Raw genomic sequence first — 22,291 nt, 5'->3', positions numbered from 1 at the left:
CAATAAAAAGAAAGCAAGTAAATAAAAAGAAAATATTACCTGTTGAAATAAAATACCTCACTTCAGAATAATTATTTGAAAATAACTAACAAAATACAGATAATACTTTAGGTTTTGATCATATGAGTAGAAGGAAAATCATGCATTGTAAAAATGCATTATACATAGGCAGAAAGGTTTTCCAGAATTTTGAGGTCAACTTTGGGGGTGCGTATCATACACGTGTGCGCATTGTACGTGAGAAATTACGGTATTTCAGAAGTTTTTATTAATATAAATTTAAACACTGCGTTAATGTTCAAACTGTGCATAATGTTACAGTGGCTTACAATAATAAATATACAGTACGTATAGGAACAAAGCTTCTACGCTGCATTTTTTGTAAGCCACATCTATTCTCCTGTGACAGTCAATCAACTCTTTGTTGACGTGTTCTTTTTAACCAAGCAGTGTATATACTGTAGTTTGCTTTTTTTAACCAGCATGTCTCCAATGCACCATAAATCATGGAATGTCCAGTTTAATGCAATGTTGAGTCTGTCTTAATCAGATAAAATGCAATGCCAAAAAAAGAAAAAAAGAAAAACAATATACAATTTAACATAAAATATACTATATGCAGGATTTCCTGTGATAATTGACTATGTATTCATATCTTAAGTAATTTGTACCTAATGTACAGTATATGTGTAATGTGTAGCTTTTTTAAAAAGAAATGTTTTAGAGTGATTACTCTTGGCATACAGTACACTTAATGAACACTTAATTGAAAACATGCATTGCTCTTAAAAATTAAGCCATACTAAGAAGCAGTTATAAAACAAGCATCATGGCAGTGCTGCATCTGAAATTAATAGATGTTGTTTCATTATTCATGAAGCCCCTCATCTTTCATTGGGTCAACTAGCCTGCAGCCTGTGGCAGCTGCTGGTGATGTTACCTGCAGGTTCTATTTTATGAGCCTCACGGGGATGTTGTTTTTCTATTAGTCGAACATGACTAACAGTCAAATGCTAGTTGCTGATAGGGAAAACATTCTCTATCATGATTATAGGATGCTGGTGTAATGAATCTTTGACTGCAATTGTTGTTTGAAATAAAAGAGACCACCCAGAATTTCGTTAGTGGTTACCAGCTTGTCTAATCAAGCGGACATGCTACGGTTTTGAAAATTTGACTCCTTAAATTACAAAAAAGAACACAACATATTGGTGCATCTAAGGCCCTTTTTACACTGAATGGAAGTCCAATTTTTAATGAAATTGGATCTTCAGAGCTGTGACTCTACTGTCCGCATGTCATTTGCAGGTGACCAGATTGGATTTGTTACATCCACATATCAGCACTCTTTACTGACCTGCTGCAAGGGCTGTTTTGGTAATGACATAGGTGTCAGTATGTACGCTGGCAATGCCATATACAAACATGAAAGTATGAGCATGTGAAAAAATACAATAAGATTCATTTGTCATTGGAACATTGTAACTTATGCTGCAGCATACACCTCGTATCAGCTTTCTGTACTCCTCACACACACACACACACACATACAGGCACGGTCGCACACACACAGCCCCTGCATGACTCTGAGCACTGTCTTCCCTCGTATGAAGGCACAACCGAATACACAACTATACAGGACACATATAGCCATAGCCATACCTGAAATTGTATTAACTTGGGTTGTTGAACTACGTCATTGCAATAAAAATGCGTTTTCTTCCATGTCAATGTCATCAAAATTGTTGTTAATCAGTGTGTCCCGCTATTCACGGGAGACAGAGACTGAGCCCTGCCGTGAACAGTAAAAATCAGAGTAGCTGACACTCCCCTAAAATTCAAATAATTCAAATTATATTTTCCCATTGAAATGGATGAAAATCCATTAATCAATTCCAGCCTCCCCCAAAACAATCACAAAAAAATTGAATGTGTTTTATAATGACAAAAATAGCACTCTATTAATATCATACGTCATAAAAACATTAAGATGGTACATGTATATTAAGATGGTATATCCATACGGATATACCGTACTGGACTATCAGCTCCTCTCTCCGCTTCTCAGTACAGCAATAATAATAGTTGTTCTTTGCAGAAGTTAAAGATTATATACCGACAGAGGCCTACCAAGTTCCCTTGTGGAACATATTAGGTATGACTACGTTCGTTTAAATTAAGCTTCTCATGCATCTCACTTCAACCGTTCCTAAAAACAAATAGCACCAAAGCAATACTCATATTGCTATGGCCTAAGCACAAAAAGGGGAATATGTGTTCCCAAAAATAATCTGCAAATCGGTGAGTTGGCAAATTCCATCCACCCATCCATTTTCTGAGCCGCTTCTCTTCACTAGGGTCGCGGGCGTGCTGGAGCCTATCCCAGCTATCATCGGGCAGGAGGCGGGGTACACCCTGAACTGGTTGCCACCCAATCGCAGGGCACATACAAACAAACAACCATTTTGTCAGGTTCAAGACACCTAAAACACTTGTAAAAAAACAAGACAGACACCGAGGCAGTTCAGTTTTCAGACTTGCAAGGAGAAACGGACGAGAGTGTGTTTAGTTACAGTCTCTATACTGCTCTGAGTTCTCTCTGTCCGTCCCCTCTCTTTTTATTTCCTTTTGGGCAGTTCCTAGTTACACAGCTGTTGCTGCTATAAAGTTGGGGGAGCACATAGCAGCATCGTAAACAATCACATATATGACTCTTTATGGAGATGTGTTCTTCCTCAGGGTTGATTGCTTCAACCTTTGACTTCTGACCGCAAAATGTTCCAGCCGCTATCTTTTTGATGAGGGCTCAGTCCTCTTCACAGACGTCAACTTTTATGATACAATCAACATACTGCTAAATGCATGGTTTGAAAATACTATATGAGTAAATATGGGATAACAATGTACTTTTATTCTAACACATTTGCACTCACATTCACACCTACGGGCAATTTAGAGTCTCCAATTTATGCATGTTTTTTGGGATGTGGGAGGAAACCGGAGTGCCCGGAGAAAACACACGCAGGCACGGGGAGAACATGCAAACTCCACACAGGCGGGGCCGGGGATTGAACCCTGGTCCTCAGAACTGTGAGGCTGACGCTCTAACCAGTCAGCGACCGTGCCGCCGTTGGCAAATTCCAAACCACAAATATTCAGGATTTCACTGTACACTGCAAAAAAAGTTTTAAGAAAGTCAAAAAGACTTTGAAATTGTTCTTATTTTTTAGCCTAAAAAGAAAGATAATCTCAATAAGCAGGTTTTGCATTATACAGGTAATCTCATTGTAAGTAAAAAAAATTATTTATTTTTTCTCAATAAGATAAAACTAATAGTTTGCATGAGGTCCCAGTGGAAGAGAGAAACTTTTTTTTCTTATTTTAAGAGTAAGACCAGTTGGCAGTTGGAATAACCTTTCTGGATTCTAGATTTTATATTCAGTAAATACTATAATCTGTGTGTGTCACAAATTGTGAAGCTCTAAACAGCTCAATCTGGTTAGTGTGTGTGCATGCATGCTTGTGTGTCTCAATCAGGTTTTGTTAAATCAAAACATCAAAACAGGACTGATTGTCTGTAGCTTTTTTTTTTTTTTAATGAAATAAACTAAACAGGTCCCTCGGATATACAGTATAACCAGCAACTGAGTATTTATTGACTATGAACTCAAAGGCAGATATAGACAAACACCCATTCACACTCACACCTATGGGCAATTTTGTCTAAAATTAACCCAAGAAGCACACCAGAATAATAATAATTAAAAAAAGAGAAAACATGCAGGTGTGGGGATATCTCCAGAAAGGAGATTAAAGAATCATTTGAAGCTGCATTTCTATAGTCAGTATTGAAAAATACTATTGACTTAATGTTCCTTTATATAATACGGTATTCCCAATATCCCTTATCCATGCATTCATCACATACATTACACAGACTAGTGCAGTAGTCTTTTTGGTTTATCCCAAATTCTTAAAATGTACACCGTACACTTACTTACCTTGCTCTGAAGACCATGTTGGCCTTGTCCTCAAACCACCACTTGATCTCATTTCAAGAGACATCCCCAAGGGTAGTAAGTGTTGCAAAATTTGTGCATAGTTGGTAAAAAAAAATAAAAAAATAATAATTGATCCAGCAGATCAAGGGAATTCTTGGCATCATTTGCACACCCAAAAGTTGGCAGATTAGACATATAGAAAAGAGGGCTGTCGAGCAGAGTGTAATGAGCTACACAATTAATTTTGAGGCCAATCAAATGGCAATCAAAATCAGATGTAATCAGCTGCTCCAGTGGAGAATTGGGTACCAGGGGAAAGTTCTGAGGATGGAAACTGACACCACAAGGCCGCTGTGGACTGTTAATTACAGACTGAACCAAAAGGGAATGGAACAGGCCTACAAGGCCAACTATTTGTCAAATAGAAAAACACATTGAGGGTGTAATGATGGCGGCTTAGATACTAGAACAGTGTTTAAAGGCAGTTGTTTTCTGTACTTGAGAACAGCGTCGTACCTTAACGAACAGAAGTTCATGAACTAGTTCATATTTTTGGCAAACGTGAAATGATCTGAGTTCATTTCCGCCTGATGAACGTTATTGGGAACGCGCTCATTCAAGAGTTGCTAGGGACTTCCAGGGGGAAAAAAACATCTGGACACATTATATAGCCTTCATACAGTATGTCGGCGGAAACACGCATTCATGTTTACATTCGACAGGCACGTCCAGCAGGATGTGTGTCCAAGGTGCGTTCAGAGACACTGCGTAATTGGGAGTGAATGTGTTCATTGGGTGTTTGGTAATGCAGTACAGCATTGTAAAAATGTATTACTAGGTAAATTATTATTTGTATCAGAATGCTTTCGTTAAAACATTGTGCAATCACACTGTCATAATATGCAATTTATTTTTGTAATATAAGAATATATGAGATCAAATATTTTGTCAATATAGTCAGCCAGAGCTGCGAGGAATGCAAAGTTATCAATGTCCTTTCACCATCGTTCCTGTCACACTGTACTGCGTTGCGTGTTTTTGTTCGCACATTAAGGATGAATTTTTTTTAGTTTTAATTCCTCATTTAAAAAAAGTCTTCAAGCAACAAGTTTATTTATTTATTTATTTATTTTTTATCGTAGGGTAAAAGCTGCAGCTGGCTACTAGTGTGAACTGAATGGGTGGCAACAATGGGGAAATTAAATTTTGAGGGTAATAGCCTATAAGCAACATATTGGACAAAAAAAAGAACTATGAACTAGTTCATTTTTGGAACAGTGAACTTAGTTCAAAATTTTGAATGATGAACTTCATTACTTCATTTTTGGAAGGGTGAACTGAACTTTGAACTCATTCGCGTAGAAAATGAACTTTCTCAACATTGCTTGACGACCATTCATTTCATTAAAAAGTTACAATGGGACTTTAAACAGCACAATATTCAGTTGTTCTGATTGTCGAAATCAGAAAGGGGGAAAAAAAGTCATCATGATTCTAAGGGCCCAAGACTAACAGGGACCTGAGAAAATAATATTTTCAATTTGTGGCATTAAAGTGTACCAAGTGGGACCCCTGGTTGGAAGTAATTTGGGTATTTCTCTTTTGTCCATCCTGTGGGCCCTTTTGAGGGAAAAACAATCGACTGAAAAAAAGGATGAGAATCAAACAACAGCAGTTTCTCCTGAACCAGGCAAAACATCGAAAAACGTGCACCCATGCACAACCATTTTAAAGTCTTACTTACAGTACAAAGCTCTCTAAAACAGAGCTCCCACTTTACAGACCTGCTTCATGACCACACTCCTTCATGCTTTCTGTAAATAAAATAGTCCACTAAAATATTTACTGGATAGCTTTACACAATAGGTAGGGTTTTTCATTCTGCCAGGCCTCAATGAGGACTCATGCTAAAAATAATTGTATCCTATGCTACATATGATGCTCAGTAAGGTGGAGAGTGCCGGATGATATCTTGAGAAAAAAAGATCGACGGTCGGTTAAAAATCCATTATAATAATAAACAATGAAACCAGTTTGATAGAGTTTAATTGTAGTGGAGAAGGTTACAATAAAAACAGGCAATGTAAGATCATTATGAGATACCAGTGCATGGTGTATTTTACATTTATGAGTGTTACACATATAAGTGGCGAGTAATATGCTTGTAAACAAATATATTTTGCTGCCTATTATCATTTGTATCAACATCTAAAAATAACACATCCACATCAGTACAGCAGAATGACTGGAACCCAGCAGGCTCCGGTTTATCTCTTGGTGTCCAGCACCACCTGTAATAGTGATTGTGAGGAGGACCCAGGTCCAGTTTCAAGGCCACCAGTCCCTCCTTTTGGAGAAGGTGGAATTTCTTTTTCTGTGTTTCTGTTAGCATCTACTGATGCCAGGAGCGAAAAGAGCCTTAAAGTTGAAAATCATTTGTGTACAGTTGAGTGACGACCATTATGTCTTTTTGCTTCCCTGGTTATCCAGATGCACTATCGTAACAGCTGTCACATCCTTAGCCTCCACACACTCAGAGGCGCCGATGTTGACACGCCCACTGGAGAACAGAAGTAACACCTGCTTTGAATCGCTCAGCGAAGAGGAGTTCCAGATGCCAGATTGTAGGAGCTAATACTCGCTTCATCCAAACAACACCTTAGTGCCTGTGCTTTTTTCCCCACATTGTTTTATTTAAAATCTATTTTGAATTCAGCTCATGTCTATTATGATTCTTCCACACCTATAGTTAGACTTCTCTGGTCCAGATCAGTTAATGGGTTTGTAACCTGTTCCTCCCCTCCATTGGTTAGATTATTTTTCACACAATAAAAATTCCTAGCGTACCAACATGTGTCATAACAATTTGACATCACTCTCTTCTCTGATTGGTCATAAAAGTGTAAACAGTAAGATAGTTTGCTGTATGGATAGCGAGTGATAAGCAAAAGTAAGCAGCACAAATAAACACAAAATGTTTGCTGATAACTTTAATAATCATCTGGGTTCAATCCATCTATTAGTGTATGTATATCCTGTTAAATGATGATGCTATTTTAAATCATCCCACTGGCCAGCACAGCTACTGGGAGGCGCACAAATGATCAGGGGTGGAGTTCAGTCTCTAAGTGCCCACTTCACAACGCAGATACTTCTCCCAAATCAACTTTTCATCATCCGCCCATGGAGGTCTACTTGCAATTCTGTATAAACGTACTTTGTGTGCTTCAACCTCCTGGACCCGAGCAAATCAGTTTCCTCTTGGGAAAAATGTGGTTGTCTGCACTCCGCCATGTCAGAGACTGCCAGTGCGCTACTGGTGAGCCGCATTTAAAGGGAATCAGAGGAGCCGTTTTGATTGGCGGCGAATGACGTCTGCTGAAAACACTCACACAAGTGGCGCAGCCCGCCCACCCTCTGCTCTGGCGTTCGCCGTGCTGGAATTATGCCGGTCACAAAAATAGGGCCTTTAGTCTTGCTTCTGGCTCTCCTTGGTTGGCTCGCTTCTGCATCCTTCCCTGGCCTCTTCATGTGCGGTGCCTTCTCTGGACCCTCACTGAGATAATAAAGACTCTCATTGTAACTCCTGATGTTGTTCTGTCATGGAATTAGGTTATTTAATTGGGTTTAACAACAACCTCTGCTGCCAGACCTTTGATCTAAAACTACTTTAGTATTCTTCCTCCACACAGTTTATACAGAACTGTTATGAATATCAATGATGCTGAAGACCTGCCCTGAAATTGCTGTGCAGAAAGGTTTTAAATTCATACATGCACCCCTCCATCGAGTCGACATATCCTGCTCAGGGTTGCAAGGAAGCTTGAGCCTGTCCTAAGCTGACTTTGGCCAAAAGCCAGACTACACTCTGGATGGGCACATCATATTCGTTGAGATTTACCCTTTTCCGGTTTTGCCTAATATGACAGTTGCATACTCATAATTTTGAGTAAACAGCGAGTAAAAAAAAAATATATATATATATATTATATATATATATATCCATCCATCCATTTTCTGAGCCGCTTCTCCTCACTAGGGTCGCGGGCTTGCTGGAGCCTATCCCAGCTATCATCGGGCAGGAGGCGGGGTACACCCTGAACTGGTTGCCAGCCAATCGCAGGGCACATACAAACAAACAACATTCGCACCTACGGGTAATTTAGAGTCCCCAATTAATGCATGTTTTTGGGATGTGGGAGGAAACCGGAGTGCCCGGAGAAAACCCACGCAGGCACGGGGAGAACATGCAAACTCCACACAGGCGGGACCGGGGATTGAACCCCGCTCCTCAGAACTGTGAGGCTGACGCTCCAACCAGTCGTCATATATATATATATATATATATATATATATATATACACACACACACACACACACACACACACACACTGTATGTCGATATTGGTATGGCTTAATTGTGCATGCGGCGGACGCTGGCCGGCTAAGTCTCGCTTGTGTTTTAAAACCAAAGTTCTGTTTTTTTGTTTGTTTTTTAAATGTGTGTCAGCATTTTTGATTGGCTGTTACATCTAGGTTTATACAACCCCGTGGCCAACCGTCGGCCACTCATGAAAATGAACGATGCGTGACTCTTCATTCAGTGTCGACCACGTCACTCTGTGTGCGACGGGCTTAAGAACACAGCCTAAATTTATTGCCGTGCATTTACGAGCATGTCCGCACACACAAACATATACACGCGTGCACACGCACGCACACACACACAAACGCATATGCAGGGACATATTCGATGAGAACAACTTTTAAATCCTTAGACAGGGCGGTTTAATCAGAGTTAACCACTTAAAGAGCTGTGGAAACGCAGGGAAACACTCAGAAACTCAGACACACACACACACGCGAGCGCAAACAGGATGTCAGACATGAGGCACAGTGGATGTGTACACCCTCCTGTGTCCTGGAGTAATTAAGAGTATTAAAAGTCAAATCTTTATCCAATCTCGCTGAAGATAAAGGACAGACATTCCAGGTGACACCATCATAATGATAGAAGCCTGCCTCCATTTTATTTTTGTTCTTAAGCAAATCATTAACAAGATGTTTGTACTGTATGTCTTCCCATGTATATGTCTGCATTCCACAATACATCAAGCAAACTGATTTTTCTTTTACTATTGCTGTATTTATGACGTTGGTATTCCCAATCATCCATTTTCTCCAGCGCTTGTTTGGTCACGTGTGAGCTGCTGCCTATTTAAGCTGACTGTGGCAAGAGGCAGGGCAACACTAGTATTTAAAAAAATAAAATAAATAAAAGCATACATACAATAACAGCACACCTAATATTTTATTCTTCCCCGACATTCTTGAGGAAAGCTTATTCCTCTGCAAACAGTAAACGTTTTGTTTTGTTTTAAGAGATTCCATTATCTTTTTATTTATTAGTACCAACATTTGCAAAAAAATGGATTCATGAACTTGGAAAAACAGATTAAGAGACTAAATGTCACATTGTGTCTTACCTGCAAGCAAGCTCTTTTATTAGACTTATTTTCTAAACTCTGCAATGTGACAATCTATAAAGTATTAACCTCAAGTATCCTCACTCACACACACACACACACACACAAACACACAAATGCACGCACACATGCACACACACACACACACACAGATTATGAGTCGTGAATAAGATCTTGACCTTGGACCATCAGTTCTCTTAAGGCTGTCATGGTAATTTGTGGTCATGAGCTCCATCCAATATTTAATCAGATCTTCGACCTTACTTGGGTGGCTATATCTGGTACGGTATCAGACCGGGGTGTGAGTAATGCCAGGCATAAATGAAGACAGACCGGCTTGTTTGACGTACAATGTAAACTCTTTGAGCATGCAAAGAAGTTGTCAGATGTCCATTGCCTGTCCTTTTTGCATGGAAACATGAAAAATAAAAACATTTCTTCCTCAATCATTATTTTATTTATCTTGCTTCTTCTTTCTTTTTTTTATAGCTGCATCTTGTCCTCTTCACAGAGTGACGATATTCGTCCATCCATCCATTTTCTGAGCCGCTTCTCCTCATTAGGGTCGCAGGCGTGCTGGAGCCTATCCCAGCTATCATCGGGCAGAAGGCGGGGTACACCCTGAACTGTTTGCCAGCCAATCGCAGGGCACATACAAACAAACAACCATTCACACTCACATTCACACCTACGGGCAATTTAGAGTTGTCAATTAACCTTTTTTTTTTGTGGTGTTGGAGACAAGGCATAACATGGAAGACCCACGTGCAGGAATCTAAAAAAAAAAAGGTCTTTTCATTTCAAAAACATGAAGCATAAAGCACATGCTACATTATTAAAGTTCAAAAATCTGTCATGAACGGAACAGGGGATAGGACCCAAAAATGCATGACTCCAAAACAAATGGACAGTTTCCAAAAAGCGAGGTTTAATAGACGGGCATAGGTCGGTACACAGGCAGGCAATCCAAGAAATCAGAATCAGAATCATCTTTATTTGCCAAGTATGTCCAAAACACACAAGGAATTTGTCTCCGGTAGTTGGAGCCGCTCTAGTACAACAGACAGTCAATTTACAGAACACTTTGGAGACATAAAGACATTGACAAAAAACAACAACAAACAACAATTGTGCAAAAAGATGCAGAGTCCTCAGTTCGAATGGCTAATGTCGCAATAGTCCGGTGCAATGACCGGCCCTGCAGCCCTATGGGGGGCACAAGTCAGTGCAAACTGTAGGCCGGTCCCAAGCCCGGATAAATGCAGAGGGTTGCGTCAGGAAGGGCATCCGGCTTAAAACCTTGCCAAACAAATATGAGCGTTCATCCAAAGAATTCCATACCGGATCGGTCGTGGCCCGGGTTAACAACGTCCGCCACCGGCGGCGTCAACCTGCAGGGCGCTGTTGGAAATTCAGCTACTGTGGGTCGAAGTCGAAGTCAAAAAGAAGAAGAAGAAGAGGTGGAAAGCGGGTTCTTCGGCAGAAAGAGAAGAGGAAAACACAGAGCCTAGAACTGAATGTGGGAACTTTGAATGTTGGGACTATGACAGGAAAATCTCGGGAGTTGGTTGACATGATGATTAGGAGAAAGGTTGATATATTGTGTGTCCAGGAGACCAGGTGGAAAGGCAGTAAGGCTAGAAGTTTAGGGACAGGGTTTAAATTATTTTACCATGGTGTAGATGGGAAGAGAAATGGAGTCGGGGTTATTTTAAAAGAAGAGTTGGCTAAGAATGTCTTGGAGGTGAAAAGAGTATCAGATCGAGTGATGAGGCTGAAATTTGAAATTGAGGGTGTTATGTGTAATGTGATTAGTGGCTATGCCCCACAGGTAGGATGTGACCTAGAGGTGAAAGAGAAATTCTGGAAGGAGCTAGATGATGTAGTTCTGAGCATCCCAGACAGAGAGAGAGTCGTAATTGGTGCAGATTGTAATGGACATGTTGGTGAAGGTAATAAGGGTGATGAAGAAGTGATGGGTAAGTACGGTATCCAGGAAAGGAACTTGGAGGGACAGATGGTGGTAGACTTTGCAACAAGGATGCAAATGGCTGTAGTGAACACTTTTTTCCAGAAGAGGCACGAACATAGGGTGACCTACAAGAGCGGAGGTAGAAGCAGACAGGTGGATTACATCTTGTGCAGACGATGTAATCTGAAGGAGGTTACCAACTGTAAGGTAGTGGTAGGGGAGAGTGTGGCTAGACAGCATAGGATGGTGGTGTGTAAGATGACTCTGGTGGTGGGGAGGAAAATTAGGAAGACAAAGGCAGAGAAGAGAACCATGTGGTGGAAGCTGAGACAGGCCGAGTGTTGTGCAGCTTTTCGGGAAGAGGTGATACAGGCTCTCGGTGGACGGGAAGAGCTTCCAGAAGACTGGACCACTGCAGCCAAGGTGATCAGAGAAGCAGGCAGGAGAGTACTTGGTGTATCTTCTGGCAGGAAAGGAGAGAAGGAGACTTGGTGGTGGAACCTCACAGTACAGGAAATCATACAAGGAAAACGGTTAGCTAAGAAGAAGTGGGACACTGAGAGGACCGAGGAGAGGCGAAATGAATACATTGAGATGCGACACAGGGCAAAGGTAGAGGTGGCAAAGGCAAAACAAGAGGCATATGATGGCATGTATGGCAGGTTGGACACTAAAGAAGGAGAAAAGGATCTATACAGGCTGGCCAGACAGAGGGATAGAGATGGGAAGGATGTGCAGCAGGTTAGGGTGATTAAGGATAGAGATGGAAATATGTTGACTGGTGCCAGCAGTGTGCTAGGTAGATGGAAAGAATACTTCGAGGAGTTGATGAATGAGGAAAATGATAGAGAAGGGAGAGTAGAAGAGGCAAGTGTGGTGGACCAGGAAGTGGCAATGATTAGTAAGGGGGAAGTTAGAAAGGCATTAAAGAGAATGAAAAATGGAAAGGCAGTTGGTCCTGATGACATTCCTGTGGAGGTATGGAAGCATCTAGGAGAGGTGGCTGTGGAGTTTTTGACCAGCTTGTTCAATAGAATTCTAGTGCGTGAGAAGATGCCTGAGGAATGGAGGAAAAATGTACTGGTGCCCATTTTTAAGAACAAAGGTGATGTGCAGAGCTGTGGCAACTATAGAGGAATAAAGTTGATGAGCCACACAATGAAGTTATGGGAAAGAGTAGTGGAGGCTAGACTCAGGACAGAAGTGAGTATTTGCGAGCAACAGTATGGTTTCATGCCTAGAAAGAGTACCACAGATGCATTATTTGCCTTGAGGATGTTGATGGAAAAGTACAGAGAAGGTCAGAAGGAGCTACATTGTGTCTTTGTAGATCTAGAGAAAGCCTATGACAGAGTACCCAGAGAGGAACTGTGGTACTGCATGCGGAAGTCTGGAGTGGCAGAGAAGTATGTTAGAATAATACAGGACATGTACGAGGGCAGCAGAACAGCGGTGAGGTGTGCTGTCGGTGTGACAGAAGAATTTAAGGTGGACGTGGGACTGCATCAGGGATCAGCCCTGAGCCCCTTCCTTTTTGCAGTGGTGATGGATAGGCTGACAGATGAGGTTAGACTGGAATCCCCGTGGACCATGATGTTTGCAGATGACATTGTGATCTGCAGTGAAAGCAGGGAGCAGCTGGAGGAACAGTTAGAAAGATGGAGGCATGCACTGGAAAGAAGAGGAATGAAGATTAGCCGAAGTAAAACAGAATATATGTGCATGAATGAGAGGGGTGGTGGGGGAAGAATGAGGCTACAGGGAGAAGAGATGGCAAGGGTAGAGGACTTTAAATACTTGGGGTCAACCGTCCAGAGCAATGGTGAGTGTGGTCAGGAAGTGAAGAAACGGGTCCAAGCAGGTTGGAACGGGTGGAGGAAGGTGTCAGGTGTGTTATGTGACAGAAGAGTCTCTGCTAGGATGAAGGGCAAAGTTTATAAAACAGTGGTGAGGCCAGCCATGATGTATGGATTAGAGACAGTGGCACTGAAGAGAAAACAGGAAGCAGAGCTGGAGGTGGCGGAAATGAAGATGTTGAGGTTCGCTCTCGGAGTGACCAGGTTGGATAAAATTAGAAATGAGCTCATCAGAGGGACAGCCAAGGTTCGATGTTTTGGAGACAAAGTTAGAGAGAGCAGACTTCAATGGTTTGGACACGTCCAGAGGAGAGAGAGTGAGTATATTGGTAGAAGGATGATGAGGATGGAGCTGCCAGGCAAGAGAGCTAGAGGAAGACCAAAGAGAAGGTTGATGGATGTCGTGAGGGAAGACATGATGGCAGTTGGTGTTCGAGAGGAGGATGCAGGAGATAGGCTCTCATGGAAAAGGATGACGCGCTGTGGCGACCCCTAACGGGACAAGCCGAAAGGAAAAGAAGAATGACCATTGTGCAAAGGGCACTGAGACTTCAAGGAGTGTATGCGGTTTAAAGTGACGAGTCGTGCGATAATCTGGGACAATGGTTGTGCAAATGTTACAGATACTCCTCAATCAGTGTGCAAATGGAGCAGATGCTACTCTGGCATGAGTGGCCACTATATGCAAATAGTTCAGCACGGCGAGACAACTACAGTGAGTGCACGAGTAATACATAATACAGAAATGTGACAACGAACTCAAGTCAAAAAATTGCCAGCTTGTTGTAATGGAATTGTAAGTTAGCTGTTTAAGAAGTTGATTGCAAGAGGGAAGAAGCTGTTGGAATGTCTACTAGTTCTAGTTTGCATTGATCGGTAGCGCCTACCTGAGGGAAGGAGCTGGAAGAGCTGGTGACCGGGGTGGGGAGGGTCCGAGAGGATTTTGCACGCCCTTGTCTTAGTTCTGTCACCGTGCAAGTCCTCAAGGGTGGGTAGGGGGGTACCGACAATCCTTTCAGCAGTTTTGATTGTCCGTTGCAGTCGGAGTTTGTCCTTTTTTGTAGCAGCACCAAACCAGACTGTGATGGAAGAACACAGGACTGATTCGATGACCGCTGTGTAGAACTGTCTCAGCAGCTACGGTGGCAGGCCATGCTTTCTCAGAAGCCGCAGGAAGTACATCCTCTGCTGGGCCTTTTTGAGGACGGAGTTGATGTTGGTCGCCCACTTCAGGTCCTGGGAGATTGTAATTCCCAGGAACTTGAAGGTCTCGACGGTTGACACAAGGCAGCTGGACAACGTGAGGGGCAGCTGTGGCGAAGGATGCCTCCTGAAGTCCACGATCATCTCTACAGTCTTGAGCGTGTTCAGCTCCAGGTTGTGTCGGCCGCACCACAGCTCCAGCCGCTCCGCTTCCTGTCGATATGCAGACTCGTCACCGTCCTTGATGAGGCCGATGACAGTGGTGTCATCTGCAAACTTCAGGAGTTTGACAGTCGGGTTCGCTGAGGTGCAGTCGTTCGTGTAGAGAGAGAAGAGCAGCGGAGAGAGGACACAACCTTGGGGCGCCCCAGTGCTGATGCTGCGTGTGGATGAGGTGGCCTCCCCCAGCCTGACCTGCTGTGTCCTGCCCGTCAGAAAGCTGTAAATCCACTGGCAGATGGCAGGTGAGACGCTGAGCTGGAGAAGCTTGGATGAAAGGAGTTCAGGGATGATGGTGTTGAACGCTGAGCTGAAGTCCACGAACAGGATCCTCGCGTAGGTCCCTGCACTGTCGAGGTGTTCTAGGATGAAGTGCAGTCCCATGTTGACTGCATCATCCGCAGATCTGTTCGCTTGGTAGGCAAACTGCAGGGGGTCCAGCAGGGGACCTGTGACACTCTTGAGGTGGTCCAGCACAAGACGTTCAAAGGACTTCATGACCACAGATGTCAAAGCGACAGGCCTGTAGTCATTCAGACCCGAGATTGCAGGTTTCTTGGGGACTGGGATGATGGTGGAGCATTTGAAACAGGATGGAACTTCGCACATTTCCAGTGATCTGTTGAAGATCTGAGTGAAGACTGGCGCGAGCTGGTCCGCGCAGACTTTGAGGCAGGATGGGGACACGTGGTCCGGGCCTGCCGCTTTGTTAATCTTTTGTTGTTTGAAGATGCGTCTCACATCCTGTTCATGGATGGTTAACGCAGAGGTCAGAGGTGTGATTGTGGTCGCGGGTGCGGCCGGGTTGGTGTGTGGTGTGAAACTGTCCTTTTCAAATCTGCAGTAGAAGGTATTCAAGTCGTTGGCTAGTGTGCTATTGTTCTCAGCTTGGGGGGATCGTCGCTTGTAATTAGTCAGCGACTGGAATGCATGCCAGACTGATTTAGAGTCGTTTGCGCTAAACTGTTTTTCCAACTTTGCTGTATAGATCCTCTTTGCAATGTTAATTTCTTTGGTCAGCTGGTTTCTAGCTCGATTATACAGGGCCCTGTCCCCGCTCTGATATGCGTCCTCCTTAGCTTGGCGAAGCTGCTTAAGTTTAGCAGTGAACCACGGCTTATTGTTGTTGAATGTGCGAAATGATTTTGTTGGTACACAGACCTCTTCACAGAAACTGATATAGGATGTGACAGTGTCCGTATATTCATCCAGGCTGCCAGCTGAATTTTCAAAGACACTCCAGTCTGTGCAGTCTAAGCAGCTTTGAAGTTCCATCTTGGCTTCATTTGTCCACTTTTTGACTGTTTTCACTGTAGGCTTCGCACATTTAAGTTCTTGCCTGTACGTCGGTATTAAGTGAATTAAGCAGTGATCAGACGAGCCCAAGGCTGCACGAGGTATAGCACGGTATGCGTTTTTTACCGTGGTGTAGCAGTGGTCTAAAGTATTATTTTCCCTGGTAGGACAGTCGATGTGCTGCTTGTATTTAGGGAGTTCGTGGTTGAGTTTAGCTTTGTTAAAGTCCCCGAGAATAATGAGGGGTGAGTCGGGGTGTTTTTTTTCAATTTCGTTGACTTGATCGGCGAGCGTTAGCAATGCGGCGTTCGTGTTAGCTTGAGGCGGAATATAGACGCCAGCGAGAATGAATGATGCGAACTCACGTGGGGAGTAGAATGGTTTACAGTTTAAGAATAGCGACTCCAAATGCGGGCTGCAGTGTGTGCTGAGCACCGTGACGTCCGTACACCAGTTTTCGTTGATATAGAGGCATATCCCGCCGCCCTTTGTTTTCCCCGATGATTCCATGTCGCGGTCCGGCAACAGTATCCAAAAACATGAGGCAAAGAGGCAAGGTCGATAATCGGAACAGGGTCAAGTCTTACTGTGAGTCTGTGACGTGGAAACAAGGAATGCTGGAACGCGACGACAAGGTACAACGAACTGGCAACAAGAGGGAATGAGACACAAGGTTAAATACAATAGGTAATTAGGGTGAACGAGGCACAGGTGGTGAAGATGCTCACAGGAGCAGGTGTGTGTGAAACGGGGGAAGACAAAACCCGGAACACACACACACATGACAGTACCCACCCCCTTAACGGCCGGCCCCAGATGGCCCTGGGGCCCCTGGATGCGCAATGTGGAAGTCCCGAATGAGCGAATCATCCATGATAAACGCAGACGGTACCCATGAATGTTCCTCAGGCCCATAGCCCTCCCAGTCCACCAGATATTGAAACCCCCTCCCTCTCCTACGAGACGACAACAGCCGCTTCACAGAGAAGACAGGGCCACCATCCACAAAGCGGGGGGGAGGAGGGCGCCTGGAAGGCGGGACCAGAGGGGACTCCCGGGCTGGCTTGAGTAGGCTGACGTGAAAAGCAGGGTGGACCCGCATCGACCTTGGGAGCCTCAGCTTCACGGTGACAGGGTTGATGATCTTTGTGATGGGGAAGGGCCCAATGAACCTGGGAGCGAGCTTCTTGGACTCCACCCGGAGTGCAATATGTTTGGTCGAGAGCCAAACTCGCTGACCCACTTTGTAGTTCGGGGCCGGTGTCCTTCGACGGTCAGCAGCGGCTTTGTAGGACCGTCCCTGGCGCAGCAGCATCTGGCGGGCTCGCTCCCAGGTCCTCCTGCAGCGTCTCACCAAGGTTAATGCTGCTGGAACTGTGGACTCTGGGGCTATGGCTGGAAACAGAGATGGTTGGTAACCATGCACAACGTGAAAAGGCGATAGACCAGTGGATGCAGAGGGGAGGGAATTGTGGGAGAATTCGACCCAAACCAGTTTATGAGACCAGGATCGCGGCTCCTGTGAAGCGAGACATCGGAGCCCAGTCTCCAGGTCCTGGTTCAGCCTCTCGGTTTGGCCGTTGGTTTCAGGATGAAACCCAGATGACAGACTGACGGTAGCACCTATGAGATTGCAAAACTCTTTCCAAAATTGTGAAATGAATTTGGGACCCCTATCAGACACCACATTCTTGGGGAAACCATGGAACTTGAAAACCTGATTAATCATCAGCTCGGCAGTGTCTTTAGCTGAGGGGAGTTTTGGAAGTGCAATGACGTGTGCCATCTTAGAGAACCTGTCAACAACTGTAAGAATGGTGGTATTGTCTTTAGAGGCTGGTAATCCTATCATAAAGTCTACGGAAATATCTGACCAAGGACGTTGTGGTATTGGCAGGGGTCGCAACTCCCCAGAAGGACGTTGATGAGAGGGCTTGTTAGCAGCACATACCTGGCAAGCATTGACGTAATCGATAACATCCCTCCTAACATTAGGCCACCAAAAGCGCTGTTCGACCACTGATTGCGTCTTGGCAATGCCTGGGTGACATACAGTTCGGTTCGTGTGAGCCCAGTGGATGACTCTTCCCCTTAAGGTCGGCACCACATAAAGCCTGTTTTCAGGGCAATCTTCAGGGCTAGGAGTGTTTTTCAGAGCCCCTTTAACCGCAGTTTCAATGTCCCAAACAAAAGCGGAAATGAAACATGACTTGGGCAAAATAGTCTTAGGGTCGGACAAAGAATTCTCTTCGGAGAAAATACGTGACAAAGCATCTGGCTTAACATTTTTAGAACCAGGTCGGTAGGATAACGTGAAATTAAATCTAGTGAAGAACAGAGCCCATCTAGCCTGCCTCGCATTTAATCTTTTAGCAGTTTTAATATACTCAAGGTTCTTGTGATCTGTCCATACTAAAAACGGAGTCTGTGCCACCACTCCATCAAAGCCACCTTGACTGCCAGCAGTTCACGGTCACCAATGTCATAATTTTTCTCAGCTGGGGTCAGTTTTTTGGAGAGAAATGCACAAGGATGTAATTTATCATCCTTGAGAGATTTCTGGGAGAGCACTGCTCCTATTCCGGCATCAGACGCATCGACTTCTACCACAAACTGCTGTTTGAGATCTGGCAAAGTAAGGATGGGAGCGGAGGTAAAGCTCGACTTAAGTTTTTGAAAAGCTGCCTGACAAAGCGGGTTCCATACAAAAGGTTGGTGTGGCGAGGTAAGATCATGCAAAGGAGAGGCTATAGAACTGAAATTTCTGCTGAATTTTCTGTAGAAGTTTGCAAACCCTAAGAACCTTTGTACATCTTTAGGTGACGTGGGAGTAGGCCAATTAATAACTGCATCGACTTTGCAAGGGTCCATTTTGACTTCACCTTGACCCAGGACGAAACCCAGAAAAGAAACGGACGCCTTGTGGAACACACATTTCTCAGCCTTGACATATAGTTGATTCTGCAGTAACTGCTGCAAAACAGAGCGGACATGAATAATGTGAGTCTCCTCATCCGGGGAGAATATCAAAATATCATCCAAATAAACAAAAACATAAACATTCAACATGTCATGCAGGACATCATTGACAAGGTTTTGGAAAACCGCTGGAGCGTTAGTAAGCCCAAAAGGCATTACCAAATATTCATGATGTACCGTTGGTGTGTTGAATGCTGTTTTTCTTTCATCCCCCTCCCTTATCCTGACTAGATGATATGCATTTCTTAAGTCCAGTTTGGTGAAAATCTTGGCTCCCTCCAGGAACTCAAAGGCGGTGGAGATGAGAGGAAGAGGGTACCTGTTTTTTACCGTGATCTCGTTGAGACCCCGGTAATCGATACAGGGTCGCAGGGTCTTGTCTTTCTTGTCCACAAAGAAATATCCTGCTCCCGCAGGGGATGAAGATGGGCGAATGATCCCGGCTGCCAGTGATTTTTTCACATACTCCTTCATGGCCTTGTGTTCCGGCCCTGAAAGAGAGAACAACCTCCCTCGCGGGGGTGTGGTTCCAGGCAGCAAGTCAACAGCACAGTCATAAGGTCTGTGGGGTGGAAGGTATTTGGCCTTGGACTTGGAAAAAACATCTTTAATATCCTGGTAACAGGTGGGCACTTTAGATAAATCAGGATCTCCAGATGGGGTCTGTGGATTGTCCTTAGAAACATAGCCCTGAACATCACATGGCGGCTTGAAACAGTTCCGGGCGCAATTGCTGCCCCATGAAATAACCTGCCCAGAGGACCAGTCAATGTGGGGGTTATGTAATTTCAACCATGGGTTCCCTAAGATAAGGTCATGATTCATGGCGTCAAAATCATGAAAACTAATGCGTTCCGAGTGAGAATCAGGAAATGTCAATGTGAGTGTTTGGGTTCGGTGAGTGATCTTACCCATAAAACTGCCGTCTGCAGCATAGGTGTTGTGGTGGCGTTTTATTTCAAAGGTTCTAAGGTGCATACGTCTAACGAGGATACAGTTGAGTAAGTTTGCGTCTGAACCAGAGTCAATTAATACAGGTGTATGAATTTCTTGATCAGGAGAGCATAGTGTCACTTTAGGAAGAACCCGTGTAGGATCTTCCTTAAGGAAATTCAGACTCACCTCTCCCGTGCCCTTGCTACCGGCACCGGCAACTTTGACGTGACAGTTGCTCACGGAATTACCCAACTGACCGCAGTAGAAGCACCGCCCTTCCCTTAGCCGGCGTTGACATTCCTCAGGGGAGAGACGGAACCTGCCCAGTTGCATGGGTTCATCCGTGGGGACGCTAGCCAGTGGGTTGAGACCGGAACCAGGGGATCTGCCTTGGTTTGGCTGGCCACCGAGGCTTGTCCTCCAAGTGCGCGGTGACGCAGCCCTCCGCCGATCTCCATCCAGCTCGCGATCCAAAAGCCTCTTGTCCATTTTTACGGCGAGAGCGATGAGAGTTTCAAAGTCGGTCGGCAGGTCTAGCGGGACTAAATGATCCTTGACGGCGGAGGATAGTCCTTGAAAAAAGGCCTCGAGTAGCGCCCGATTATTCCAATGACTCTCAGCTGCTAGAATCCGAAACTCAATCGCGTAATCTGACATCCTGCGCTTGCCTTGTTGTAAGGTGACAAGGGAGCGAGCTGCCTCACGATCTGGAATGAAAAATTGAAAAATTTGCTCCATAGTCTTTACGAACAAAGCCCATGAATGACACGCGCCGGAATTGCGGCTCCATTCAGCAGTAGCCCACTGCTCCGCACGACCAGTCAGGTGGGAAATGACGAAAGCGATTTTTGCCCGCTCGGTGGGGAAGGCAGCTGCCTGCAGCTCAAAGTGGAGTTCGCACTGCGTGATGAAAGACTTAATGTTCCCAGAGAACCTCTCCGGTCGAGAGAGCTGTGGGCAGACAGCAGCGGAGGTGGCAGGTGGCTGCATGGTGACTGCTTCACATGGAAACACCGTGGCGGTATTGGGTGTGGTGCCAACTGGTTCCTTCTCTTGAATAATTTTCATAAGAAATTCAAACTGCGAGGCCACCTGTCTCATCATATTGTCCTGATGCCTTGACAGTCCCTCTAGATGAAGGTGGAGGGCAGCAATCTGCTCATCCTGCTTCGAGAGGCGTTGACCCTGCGCTTGAAGGGCTTTGCGCACCGGGTCTGAGTCTGCTGGGTCCATGTTATGGCCAGTTCGTTCTGTCATGAACGGAACAGGGGATAGGACCCAAAAATGCACGACTCCAAAACAAATGGACAGTTTCCAAAAAGAGAGGTTTAATAGACGGGCATAGGTCGGTACACAGGCAGGCAATCCAAGAAAGGCAACAGTATCCAAAAACATGACGCAAAGAGGCAAGGTCGATAATCGGAACAGGGTCAAGTCTTACTGTGAGTCTGTGACGTGGAAACAAGGAATGCTGGAACGCGACGACAAGGTACAACGAACTGGCAACGAGAGGGAATGAGACACGAGGTTAAATACAATAGGTAATTAGGGTGAACGAGGCACAGGTGGTGAAGATGCTCACAGGAGCAGGTGTGTGTGAAACAGGGGGGAAGACAAAACCCGGAACACACACACATGACAAATCTTAATTCAAAGTAACAAAGAAACATGGAGATCAAAACACTGACCACTAAAAAAACATAATGGGATAAGGAAACATGAGCTATGACAACTGCTGACATTTGACAATGCAGCAACATAGACTGAAAGAAAGCAGGGAACTAAATAGAAACAAATTGACGAGACAACAAGGAACATCTGGACAAGACATGAGTGGCTGGAGGGAGCTGATTGGTGGACACAAGGTAGAGGGGTTGATGACAACAGGTGGACAGAATAACCAAATGAGCACACAAGACATGAACAACATGGGACACATGTTAACATGAAACAAAACTAAATATAATCTAACCATGACATAACACAATCATTAACCACAACATTACCATCACATCACAAATTGATATCATTGTATTTAGAAAACTATATCAACGTACAAAGGATTACACATACTCGCTGTACCTCTTGTATAATATGGCTGCATCATACAGTAACAGTCACTAGGGTCCCTTGGGTGTCAAGGCTAGTTACACCTTGTGAACTAAAATTGAGTCTCGGGGGAAAATTCAACAAAAAGCCTTCCATAGTAATTAGAGTAGGTTGGGAAAAGAGGCCCAAAATATACCTACATATATCCAGTAAATATATAAATATCACCTAATAATTCATAGAGTGCGGATGTAATTAAATATTCATTAGTATGCATTAAAACAGAAATGGGTT

Source organism: Phyllopteryx taeniolatus, chromosome 13 (assembly GCF_024500385.1).
Source record: "Phyllopteryx taeniolatus isolate TA_2022b chromosome 13, UOR_Ptae_1.2, whole genome shotgun sequence".
NCBI classification, from domain to species: Eukaryota; Metazoa; Chordata; class Actinopteri; order Syngnathiformes; family Syngnathidae; genus Phyllopteryx; species Phyllopteryx taeniolatus.
The sequence above is the reverse complement of the archived record's forward strand: the minus strand, read 5'-3'. Positions refer to the sequence as shown.